The sequence below is a fragment of the Odocoileus virginianus genome, chromosome 1, assembly GCF_023699985.2.
Source record: "Odocoileus virginianus isolate 20LAN1187 ecotype Illinois chromosome 1, Ovbor_1.2, whole genome shotgun sequence".
Taxonomy (NCBI): domain Eukaryota; kingdom Metazoa; phylum Chordata; class Mammalia; order Artiodactyla; family Cervidae; genus Odocoileus; species Odocoileus virginianus.
In genome coordinates this window covers 47,099,341-47,109,999 of record NC_069674.1, presented here as the reverse complement: position 1 = coordinate 47,109,999, position 10,659 = coordinate 47,099,341, and the positions used below count along the sequence as shown (strand labels likewise).

The 10,659-nt window shown below is 40.7% G+C and overlaps 1 long non-coding RNA gene across 1 annotated transcript; it reads left to right on the top strand.

Moving 5' to 3' along the window:
- The first annotated feature begins 64 nt into the window (after nucleotides 1-64).
- On the top strand, nucleotides 65-10,452 carry LOC110129376 (uncharacterized). The gene is made up of 3 exons (XR_002311474.2): nucleotides 65-182; nucleotides 5,321-5,390; nucleotides 10,232-10,452. It is a non-coding gene; the product is annotated as an uncharacterized lncRNA (long non-coding RNA).
- The last annotated feature ends 207 nt before the right edge of the window (nucleotides 10,453-10,659 follow it).

Sequence of the window (10,659 nt, the reverse complement as noted above, 5' to 3'; positions counted from 1 at the left end):
ATGGTCAGACATATATACACTCAATGGGATAAATTCTAATTAGCTAAATTCTCACCAGTGGACCTCTCATTCCATAAATATCTGCTGTATACTTTCCATGTATAAGACATTACACTTGGCTCCACAGGAGATACATGCAGGGGACATAAAGAGAGTAAAAGGCAGCCTCAGCTCACATACGGGTTCGTCTCTTCCAAGTTGGGATCTCCTTTAGGTGCTGTTAACCAGCTTCTCTCTCCTTCCTCTCTCCCCACTACTTCCTCTCTCTCTCTTCAGCTCTTCCCCCCAAATCTTCACATTCTCAATGACAACAGTCATATTTTGTAGAGATTAACAATGAGGGGAGTCCCCTACTTAGCACCTTACATGCACCAGGCTACCTAACCTCACCCAACTCTACATAAATGCAATTATTTTATTACAAGCCCCATATTTCAGAGAATGAAACCGAGTTTAAGGGAGGACAAGTCATTAGCTGTGGAGCCCAATCCATCTGACTTAAAAACATTTTCCCTTAATCCTGACACTTAATTTCCCCTCTCTTGCTCTTTTTGGGGGAAACTTGTTCCCCCAGGGAGTCTTAATCAGCAAGTACCCTCTGTCTTAATGTAAATGAAAAAGGCTTGCTGACATCTAGCTTGTTAGAACAATCTTGTTCATAATAGCCATCACCTACCAAGGGCCCACCCTGTGCCAAACATCTACCTTTTATCACTTAATCTTCACAACCAACTTAAGAGGTGAACGATACCATGAGGTTAAGGAACTTGCCCAAAGTCTCACAATTATTAAGTAAAAACAATGAGGAAAATGTTAGCATTGTTTGAAATTTTATATGCCAAGTGCTGGAATAAATGTTTTATCTTTTATTTTAAATTAAAATGTTTATTTTTTTATTAAAAAAATTTTTTTAAGTTTTATATGCCAAATGCTGGAATAAGCTTTAAAAACAAAATCCTAACAAGGTAAGTATCATTATTTATAGCTTCTAGATAAGAATACTGAGGCTCAGAAATTCAAAGTAACTTGCTCCAGGTTATCCAACGCCTCGGTGGCGGGACCAGCATTCACTCTCCTTATTAGAATAATGCAACAGTACCGCCCCAAAGCACACATTCTTCAGATTGCAACAAGGCTGCCTCTGTCCTCTCCAAACGCCCTTTGGAAAATGGCCCATAAGTTTCCCCAAAACAACAGTTGAAGACAAACTCCAGAGACTCGGGGTTTTCTGGCAAGGCTGTCTCTCAAAAAGCTTCTGCCCTGAACTGGAATCTTATTTGCATTTGTCCTTCCGCGATAGTTTCCAATTCCCAAGTAGAACACACATTTAACTGTAAAATTTGCCTTAACTAGGCAGCTGTCTGCTGCAGTCAGGCACCAGGCTCAGGTGCGGCTCCCAGTAGGGTCTCCCGAATCAGCGTGCCAGCCTCCGTAAAGTAATGTAAAGTCACCTCCGAGAAATAAGATGCCGCTTGGAAGAGGCAGACGCTGCCGTGCCGCTTGTCAGAGCCGTGCAGGGGGTGCCAGTCATGACTCAATTACTCCCGGGATTTCGCTCCTGAAGCTTTCCCTGTCATTTATGAGAACCAGGGCAGGGAAGACTACCGCATGTCCTAGACCAGGAACCTATCTAGGAATAAGGAGATTACAGGTTTAATTGGCCTCTCCTCCCCACAGTGTCAACAAGCCATCAAGATGAGAGCTGTTGACATCCAATGGGCAAGATAACACCATTCAACAAATGGCATCTCAGCCTCTATTATATTCAAGACCTTATGCCAGGGGACACGAATGTGAATCGATAGCATGATCTCAGCCTGACATGACCCTACAATTTAGACAGCTATATAGAGTGCCCAGTAAAGTAAGAAGAAGCGCCCATAGAAAGGTATAACCAGTGAAGTGCAAGGATATCTGCTCAGAGGCTTTAGTTTAAAAGGAGGCAGCAGAGGAGATTACTGGGGAAAGATCACAGGGAAAGATGAGGAAAATGCCCAAAAGAAGGCTTGAGCCGAGGCATAAACCTGTGGGGCAGAGGAAGTGGCAGAAACGACCACGAAGGAGCAGCTGAGGATCCCGGGAAGCACCCGGTGACAGGTGGCAGGGATATGTCCATAGTGTTCAATGAGACTGGGATGATGACGTAGGAGAAAAGACCATGGGCCCTGGAGTTCAGGGGGATGCTGACAACCCTTAGAAAACTGTTGGTCAGGGGTGACCAGAAGTTTGCCCGAGGTCAAGGAGACAGGTCGGTGATGAGGAAAGTAACTGAAGAATGTAAGCTGCTCTTTTAGAAATGTTTGATAATGAGGGGAAGAGGTGTAGGTTCATAAGGTAAGGGGAGAGCAGGCACTGGGGAGATTTGAGCAGGTCCCAGGAAAGGAGAGCTGGAAGAAACCAGGCATGTGTTCCCGGAGGGGTGAGATTCCAGGGCAAGCAGGAGGGACCAACGGCATAGGGGGACAGATTTTCACATTGGGAAAGTAAGAGACACTCCAGAGACAGGATCAAGGAAAGAGGAAAGGAGCTGGAGAAAAGGATGTTGAAAGAACTTACAACGAGCAACCTTAACTTTGCCATAATATAAAAAATGACCTCCAAAAGAGTGATTGTCCTGTCACAGTAGTGTGGGGACTGTGCTTGAATGGTCATCTTCGGAAGGAAGTTATAGGGAATAATTCACTACATTCATTCTTCAAGCAAATCTGCATGTTTTCCTTTCTTGTTGCTTTTAAAAAAAAAATTACATTTATAATTACAGTAGATTTAGTTCTTCAACCTTCCCTGTCTTTACTTCTCCGTAGGAGTACCTTATAACCTTTATCTCAAGGATTTGCTTCCTCTTACTACCATCAACGCTAGAGTCTGTTGGGGCTAATTATCCAGTCTGAAGATTATCTGGGTCTTTCTCTATCTCCCCACTCAGACTCCCTGCATCTTAGCCATTTCATTGCTTGTTAATCCTTCCACTAGATATGGGCAGGGAAAGCACAAAAAGCTAAAACCCAAATCAATTCATTTTACTACTTATTTTGAGATATAGCCAAATATTTTGAAAACATTAGCTCAAATGAGGTTGGGGGCTATCTGAAGTTCAGCGTTGTTTCATTATCCCTGAATAGAATGACCACCCACAATTAGTCTTGAAGTCAAAAAGATGAAAATGTCTATGTGAGAAAAAAGACACATTTAGTGAAGGTCCAACTGGAGGAGCTCTAAGTCAATACCTTTTGTGTCACCTCTTAACTATCTCCTTGTCTTTCACTCTGAGTCTTGCTTTCTCATCGGAGCTGTCTAATTTGAAATTTCACATATTGCATTTTCAGACTGGAAACCTTAAGAGTTAGTACTGCCAATATTAACAGGTTATCAGTTTTTCCAGTCCCTGAAATGCAATACTCAAGAGTATTCATAAGCATTATGGTTACAACAGCTTCCCTGCTCCATGATTCTGCCTGTCTCACTGGGCATAAGGCACAATCAGACGGTGCCTAGTATCTGTTTATTTCTAATTAAACTTTGAGACTTCTGTATTTTGAAAAGACTCTAGTGGTTGTGATATTGTGCTATGGTTTTTCAAAAAAAGGGTCAGGGAACCATAGGTTCTGATGTATTAACATTACTGAGAGTCTACAGTTGTGTTGTGAATCTACAATTATTTCAAAATTAAAAGTTTAATAAAAAAAAAAGTCTTCAGGAATTTTTACCATCAGAAAAAAACTAAAACAAAACTTAACAATGATTTTCATATATTCAATACATCCACTGAAATGGCTAAAATTTAAAAGGTTGACAACAGTATATCTTGACAAGGATGTGAAGAAACTAGAACTCTCATACACTAATAGTGGGATATACAACCACTAAAGAAAGCAGCTTGGCAGTTTCTTATAAAATCAAACACACACTCATCATATAACCTACCGAGTCTATTTCCAGACATTTACTCAAGAGAAATGAAAACATGGCCACAAAAAAGAGTTGTATACCAATGTTTATAGCACTTCATTCAAAATAGTTCCAAACTGGAAACAATCCAAATGTCCTTTAACAAGAAAATGGATAAAAATTTTTGATATATTCATATAATGGAATACTACTCTTCAATAGAGAGATTAAAACCACTGACACATACAACATGAATGAATTTCAAAAACATTATCATGAGTGATAGAATTTAGACACAAGAGTACATACTAAGTGATTCATTTATTTAACATTCTAAGCAAGCAATATAATCTATGCCAAGAGAAAGCAGATTTGTGGTTTCCTGGAGACATGGGGGATCAGGATCGGGGACTGACTGCAAAAATGCACAGTAGAACTTTTTCAGTTCAGTTCAGTTCAGTTTAGTCGTTCAGTCGTGTCCGACTCTTTGTGACCCCGTGAATCGCAGCACGCCAGGCTTCCCTGTCCATCACAAACTCCCGGAGTTTACTCAAACCATGCCCATCGAGTCAATGATGCCATCCAGCCATCTCATCCTCTGTCGTCCCCTTCTCCTCCTGCCCCCAATCCCTCCCAGCATCAGGGTCTTTTCCAGTGAGTCAACACTTCGCATGAGGTGGCCAAAGTATTGGAGTTTCAACTTCAGCGTCAGTCCTTCCAATGAACACCCAGGACTGATCTGCTTTAGGATGGACTGATCGGATCTCCTTGCAGTCCAAGGGACTCTCAAGAGTCTTCTCCAACACCACAGTTCAAAAGCATCAATTCTTTGGTGCTCAGCTTTCTTCACAGTCCAACTCACACATCCATACATGACCACTGGGAAAACCATAGCCTTGACTAGACGGACCTTTGTTGGTAAAGTAATGTCTCTGCTTTTTAACATGCTATCTAGGTTGGTCATAACTTTCCTTCCAAGGAGTAAGCATCTTTTAATTTCATGGCTGCAATCACCATCTGCAATGATTTTGGAGCCCCAAAAAATAAAGTTAGAGGTGTACAAATGTTCAAAATCTTGATTGGGTAATGGTGGTGGTTACACAAGTATGTATGTATTTTATTTCAGGTAAAGTATACCTCAATAAAGTTGATTGGAGGTTGGGGAGAAAGAAAGCTCCAAGAACCCCTACCCAAATCAGAAAAAAATGAAATAAAACCTAGCAATGATTTCCTTATACTCAGTAATGTAACCTCCTTATCTTAAATACATCAACAATGAACAAGTATCCTGAGACAACAGGCTCTGGCTTAAATCAGCCAGCAGAGGGAACTCTCTCAAACTGAGGCTCCATTAACTCAATGACCTATGAAATTAACATCTAAACTGAAGATGTAACTCTTAATGTCTCCAAATTTCTCCCCCTCTCCATAGGTGCAGACAGCCTCAGGTAGAAGAAGCTCAAACCATCCCAATAGAGAAATCAACCCCATTCCCACTGAAGGTGAGCAAAAGGAAGGGGTCCATACCAGTAGGTTGGTGCTTCAGCATCCAAGTCAATTTCCTGCTCTGATCTTTAAATGAATCTGGTAATTATTAAAGATATTGGTAAACAAGCCCTCCTCTTACTTGCCAGCCCCAGCAATCAGAACTCTGCCACAGTGTGGTGCCTGCCTGCTCCACCACCACCCCCTCACCCCCAATTCATCTCAGTTGCCTGAGAGTGGGGTCTTGGCTTATTTTTGCCAACTGTTCTATAAATCTGGAGTCCCAGTGCTAACTAATGTCAAGTCACCCTAGAGCCATAGTGGTCTGTCATTTGCTTGCAGCCAGATTCCCATGACAATCCATTCAACGCATTTACACCATCACACTCAGAACAGCCCCCTGCAGGAACTCCTTGAAATAGGGCCCTTGCCCGCTATTCTCTGACTTGGGTCTGCCATAGCTCTGGAAGGCCATCCGCCCACCACGAGTGTCCTTGACACCATCTCCTGAAGCCTTCACAGATTTATGAACCTCAGATTTGTCCCCAGAATGCCCACCCACCACCAACCAGACTCTGATCCTCAAAGGCATTTAAGTCATTGTTTACCAGAAAATAAGTTGATGAGACAACCATAAGTTTTTAGAGGGCAAATTCTGAATCACTGTAAAATAGTTCTGTTTATGTTGCATCTAGAATCATGAAACTTTAAAGTCAGGATGCTTCCAGAGCCCATGTGCTTCAAGCACTTTATCAATCACTGAGAAATGGACATGGAGGCCCTACTTTTGAACATTTTCAGTAGGAGGCACACACTACTTTTCAAGATAATCCATTCTATTGTTAGGCAGATGTAATTGCTAAAAATATCCTTTATATGGATTTCAAATTTATCTCCTTGGACATCTACCTATTACCTTGGTCTCTATTCCTTTGTAAGGAGCACAGAATTTTCTGTTTTATACAATAGCATTTTAATTGTTTAAAGTCAGCATCCCTGTGCTCCTCCTCCTCCTGCTTCTTACATTATTTCTTCTTAAGGCTCAGGGGAAAAAAGTCAATTTAATTCCATGCTGTTCTTACTCAGTTCTAGATAGCATCCTGAATGCTTAAGATGCAAAGATGAGTAAGTTATGGTTCCTGCCTTCAAAGAGTTTATAGGAAGAGTTAGCAAGTCAAGGTGGACATTCAGAGGAGATAGCAGCACTGAATGGGCAGGGCGGGGTGGGGGGGTAGTATTCCAGACTTTGGAAATAGTGGGATATTCTAGAAAAAGGATCAGTGGCATTGCTAGAGAGTTTTGTCTATTGCTTTGGAAGTTTTTTTGGAGGGGAGTGTAACAAGAGATAATGCTAAAAAGTATGCCAAAACCAGATCTCAAAGCACATTATAGACTATGCTCAAGAGTTCTAAACAAGAGAATGACATAACATTTCCATTTTAGAAAGATTTCCTTGGTTTCTGTGGTATAGTGCTAGGCACAAATTAAGCACTATTGTAGTGTTAATGATAAACTAAGTAGGAATAAACTACAAGGAGGCAAATGATCTCTACACTGAAAACTGCAAAACAAAATACTGCTAAAGTAATTAAAGGAGGCATAAATAAATGGAAGGACATCACATATTCATAGATTGTAAGACTTAACATTATTAGGGATCCAGTTCTACCCAAAGTGATCTACAGATTCAAACAACCCCTATCAAAATCCCAACAACATTTTTTTCTGCAGAAATAAAAAAACTCATCATAAAATTAACAAGAAATCTCCAGGGGCCCCAAATAACCCCCGAATAGTCAAAACAAAGTTAAAAGACTTACCAGCTCCTAATTTCAAAACTTATTATAAAGCTATAGCAATCAACATAGTGTGGTACTGGCATAAAGACTAACATACAGATCAATGGAGTAAAATAAAAAGCTCAGAAATAGACCCTCTCATATACAGTCAAATGATTTTCAACAAAGGTCCCAATACTGTTCAAGGGCAAAAGTACAGTCTTTGTCTGAGCTAGTAAAGAATCCACGTGGAGTGTTGCAGAGCTCTATTCCACCCCTGGGTTGGGAAGATGCCCTGGAGAAGAGAATGGCTACCCACTTCAGTGTTCTGGCCTGGAGAGAATTCCATGGGGTCGCCAAAAGTGGTACCCGACTGAGCAACTTTCACTTTCAGCAAACAGTGCTGGAGAAACTGAATATCCACATGCAAAACAATGAAGTTGGATGCTTACAGTACACCATGTACAAAAACTAACTCAAAATAGGTTAAAGACCTAAACCTAAGAGCTAAACCTATAAAACTCTGGGAAGAAAAGATAGGGGGAAGCTTCATGACATTGGATTTGGCAATGACTTATTGGATATGATACCAAAAGCACAAGTAACAAAAGAAAAAATAGATACATTAGACTAATTAAAATTGAAAACTTTTGTAAATCAAAGGACACTGTCAAGAGTGAAAAGCCAACCCACAAAATGGGCACTTCATACCCACAATAAATAGCCATTATTTCTTAAAAAGAAAGAAAGAAAATAATGAGTACTGGCGGGGATATACAGAAATCAAAACTCCTGTGTACAGTTTATGGGAATGTAAAATTGTGCAGCTGCTGTGAAAATCAGTATGGTTGTTCCTCAAAAAATAAACATGGAATTACCTCGTGATCCAGCAATTCCACTTCAAGGTGCACACCCTAAAAATAAAAGTAGGGACTCAAATAGATCATGTGTACACCGATGTTCATATCAGCATTATTCACAACAGCCTAAATATAAAAACAACCAAATATCCATTGACAGATGAATGGGTCAACAAAATATGCTATGAAAATACAATGTAGTATTATTTAGTCTTAAAAAGGAATGAAATTCTGACACATGCTATCACATGGATAAACCTTGATGACATTATGCTATGAGAAATAAGCCAAATACAGAAAGATAACTATTATATTATTCCACTTGTATGTAGTACTTAGAGTAGTCAAATTAATAAAGACAGAAAATAGAAGTTATCAGAGGCAGGGGGGAGGACATGGTAGAGAGTTATTATTTACAGGGTACAGAGATTCAGTTTGGGATGACAATAAAGTTCTGGAAATGGATGGGTGATGGTTGCCTGATGACAATGTGAATGTACTTAATGTGACTGAATTGTGCATTTTAAATGGCTAAAATAGTAGATTTTATGTTATGTACATCTTACCACAATAGAAATTAAAGAAATAAAAGCAAAACATGTGCCTTTCATGTATTGCTTTTCACATATTGCTTGAGTTGATTTTCTCAACAATCTTATGAAGCAGGGACTATGATTCTCATTTTACAGATGAGAAATAGAGGCTCAGAGATGTTATGTGTTTTCCCTATGGAAATGGAGCGAGTAGGTGACGGAGCTAGGAAAGGGGACCCAGAGTCAGTTTTCAGGACTAGCCCCTAGAACCTGCACACTGCTCACCCTCCCGGGTGACTAGCAAATTAAAGCATTATCTATGGTTGGGTAGGGGATTCTCTGGTGACCCAGACAGTAAAAAAATCTGCCTTCAATGCAGGAGACCTAGGTTTGATCCCTGGGTCAGGAATATCCCGTGGAGAAGGGAATGGCTACCCACTCCAGTATTCTTGCCTGGGAAATCCCATGGACAGAGGAGGCTGGTGGGTTACAGTCCAAAGAGTCACAAAGAGTCAGACACGACTGAGCAAATGGTTGGGTAGAGAGAGAGGGCTAGGTGAGGAGGGGCCAGCCCCAGGCCTCTGCCCAGCCCCTGACCTTGATAAACCCTTGATCCAGCTGTTCTCTGATTCTGGACAAACCAGGTGTGCCCCAGGGCCTTCTCTTTCTGACCTTTACCACCTGCTGGTGGTAGAGACCTGTGGAAGATGCAACCCAGATATAGTCACTGTCAACATAAAGGGGTGTGTGACCTACCCCCTAACTGGTACGGGGAGGGGGGGGGTTCTTTAAACATTCTCTGAAAAAATTTTCCCAGGTGGCGCTAGTGGTAAAAAAACCCACCTGCCAATGCAGGAGAAACAAGAAACACAGGTTGAATCCCTAGGTTGGGAAGATCACCTGGAGGAGGAAATGGCAACACACTCCATATTCTTGCCTGGAGAATCCCATGGACAGAGGAGCCTGGAAGGTTACAGTCTGTAGGTTGCAAAGAGTCCGACATGACTGAAGCGACTCAGCACAGGAAAAGGCCTCAGGGAACACATGCCAGTCTAAAGATGTCTGAAGTTTACTTGGTCCTTATTCAGCTAGAAATCCTTTGAAGTTCAAAGAAAAAAAGGAGAGTGTAACTAACACTGTTGGTGAATCAGTCACTAAAACACTTGTACAGTCTGATTTGGGGGAAAAATCATACATTTGAAATTTCAAAATGTTAATGTTTTATTAATATGTATGCTGGTTTTCAATAACTTAATAGATTGAATTAATATATTATTAATTAGGAGTATGCTGGTTTTTAGTATATTAATAAATCTTTCTTTTCTGAACTTCCCCCTTTTGAAAGAAAACAGTGTTATTACTAAAGTCTCCATATTATTAATATTTATTGAGCTCTTACTACATGTAAGTTTTTCACATGTTTATTTACTCTTCACAAAATCCTCATTTTATAGCTGAGAAAACACACAAAGATTAAGTAACCAGTCCAATGTCAAATATAATAGAGAGTTGATAGTCACACCAGACAGTCTGATCCAAGTCCTCACTATAAGCTAGACCCATGATCTGGGGAAACACATCCACTCTTCGGAGCCCATTTTCCTCACCTGGGAAATGAAGGGATTGGACCAGAGGATATGGAACATTTCCTTCCAACTTGGACACCTTTATTTCCTTGTCTCCACAGGCAAATGATACTCCATGAGGGCTTCCTACATGGCTGTCCACCAACATTTCCCTGCTTAAATTATGGGAACCATTAATGCTGAAGGGCTGAAAAGGAGAGGTGTGCTCGGCTGAAACTAACACGCCCCAGTATGCCTTTACTCTTGAACTTCATTCGCCCTCTACTACCTTAACATCTCTACTATCTTAACAGAGTATCCCCCAACTCTGAAATTACCAATAAAAGAAAACAACAGACATAAACATTCAAGACCAAAGAAGAGAAAAGGGTTTGAATTGGTATTCTCATTGCACTTCCTTCTTTCTTCCCCTGAAGTCACAGAAATTCTTTCCACTTGTGAAATCCCTAACAAGCCTAGGGAGTGGTGTGCTGGTAAATGTGTAACAACTAGCTCTCCAAGATGACAGAAAAGCCCTAATTGGTAGCAT